The sequence below is a fragment of the Nicotiana tomentosiformis genome, chromosome 3 (assembly GCF_000390325.3).
Source record: "Nicotiana tomentosiformis chromosome 3, ASM39032v3, whole genome shotgun sequence".
Taxonomy (NCBI): Eukaryota; Viridiplantae; Streptophyta; class Magnoliopsida; order Solanales; family Solanaceae; genus Nicotiana; species Nicotiana tomentosiformis.
Window position 1 is genome coordinate 42941978 of NC_090814.1, and position 2614 is coordinate 42944591.

The window sequence follows — 2614 nt, forward strand, 5'->3', positions numbered from 1 at the left end:
TATCACCCATGGTTATGTGTATGGTGAGGTTATATGACGATTTGATGGCTTAGGAATGACTCTTGGCACGTTCGAGGACAAACGTATGTTTAAGTAGGGGAGAATGTAACGACCCGACCGGCCGTTTTGAGTTTTAGCGTTCTATTCGGTGGTTTGAGACTTTTAGTAGCTTCATATTATGTATTATGACTTGCGTGTATGGTTGATTTTGGTTTTTAAGCGGTATGGGATTGATTTGGAAGAATGATTCTCGTTTTAGAAGCTTTAAGTTAGAAGAGTTGACCAAGGTTTGACTTTTGGGTAAACGGACTCGGAATCGGTTTTAATTATTCCAATAAGTTTGTATGATAATTTTGGACATGTCCATAAAGTTTGGTTAAGTTTCGATGAGTTTTGGATAAGTTTGGTTGTATGGTGATTGTTTTCTGTTTCGACGTCAATTTGAGCATAAAGGTTACTATATTGAGCAAATGGCCTTTGATTTGTGTTTCGACTAAACCATTATATCCGTATCGTAATTTTGGAGCCATAGCAACTGAAATCATCAAGTTTTGGTCAAATGGAGTGATTCAAAAGCCTAACTTGACTAGAATTTCACGAGGAATTCATTGGAGGCATCAAAAATGAGTTTCGGGATTATTTGGCACAAGAAACGAGGCAGAACAGCTGGGCATTTTTGGCTATTAATGTTGTTGGAGTTTTTCTCATCTTGAAAGTTTGGTATTGGGAGAATTCAATGATGTTCTTAAAGTTTCTTCTATGGGGTAAGTGTTTTCTACTCGGTTTTGATTATATTCTGTGATTCCATCTTCGTTTTTAGCATTTGATTGATGATTTCAAAAGAGAAATTGGGAGTTTTTGTCTAAACTTTCCTAAAGCAAATTTTTGAGTTTTGAACACCGATTTAAAGTAGAAATTGAGTGAAATTAGTATGGTTGGACTCGTAATTGAATAGGTTGTCGGATTTTGTGTGTTTTGTCGGGTTCCGATGTGCGGGCTCAGGTTTGATTTTTTGGTTGACTTTAGGTAAATGTATAAAGATTCGACCTTTATCAAATTGGTTTACTTCCTATTGCATTATTTGATAATTTTGAGTTGCTCTTGGCTAGTTTTGAGCCATTCAGAGGATGATTTGAGCGGGATGGCGCTTTTAGTGTATCGAGTGGACTTGTTTGAGGTAAGTATCTTACCTAACTTTGTGTGGGGGAAAATATCCCTTAGGATTTGGGGTTGATTGTGCTATTTATGTTATGTGAAAGCCGTGTACGCAAAGTGACGAGTGGGTACACGGGCTATACATGGTATTTGACCGCTTTAGATTATCTAGACTCTTTCCATGCCTTTAATTGAATTGGCATAACATGTTATATCTCTCATTGTTAATCTACTCTTATATGCTCTATTTGACGTTGTTAGTACTTGTTCTACCTCTTACTTGTTATTTTTCTCTTATATGTTTTAGTTGAAGTTGTTGCCTTCCTTATTGTCTTGTTACCTCTTAATTGTTGAATCACGTTTAATTGAAATTGTTATTTCGTGGAATATCATGTTGTTGAGTTATTGGAGTTAAAGTTGTAATGGCTTTACAACATTGAGACGAAGTTGTTAATTGTTGAGATACCTTTCCTTGTTGAGCATTCCCATTCATTTTGTTATTGTTAAAATTCTTGTACACATTGTGGTTGAGCCATGTACTATTTGTTGTGAAAATATTGGTGTTGTTGACTTTGTGGCAAGTTGTGACATATGGGCACTTGTGGTGCGAGTTGTGATTGTATTGTGATATTGATACGCATGTGATAGTATAATGCTAGGTTTTAATACGCATGCGGTGAAATAAGATGGGCTTGATACGTGTGTTGCTAGTAAGGGAACTACTTGAAGCCACGCGGTGAGATGAGGTGAGCTAAAATGCGTGTAGCTATTTCGGGAAAAATAATTTTCAAAACTAAATATAAGGCTTACGCGGTGATATAAGTAAAGATTATGATTTAAATTGTGAAATGTCAATACGAGGCGGTACCTCGGTTGTGATTTTTATTGTACATTCCATGTTGGAACAACTTGTTGATTTGAACGGTCATTGTTCTTCCTTCAATCATTTATCCACATTTTGATTGTGTTTGATTATTCGTTGTTATCTTGGTGTTGGAACGATTGTGATTTCTTGTGTGACTCATGCATTCTACGTGATTTATTGTGTTGCTTTAACATGCCAATCTGTGCCTCCGTTATAACTTGGTGAATTGGTTGTCAATGTGAATTTTATTGCGTGGAGTCACTATATCATATTCTGTTAAGTTGTTGGTAACATAATGGTTTAATAAAAGAATTATTAACATGATTTATTCTATGTGCCTCTTAAGATAGAACTCGTTATCTCACTCGGTACCTTATTATTCTAAATGGTTGTCGCACTTTCAATATAATTGATTTCTCAAATTATACTCATCACCATGTTAGATGTTTTCCTTACTTAAAGTTTTTATCATGTTCTTCTTTAACAAATTCTATATTTAATGCATTAATTTAACCTATGTTTTACTTTATTTAAAAATGATACTTTTACTCAATTTTATTGATTTCTCAACTAAACCCATCTTATATTATATTT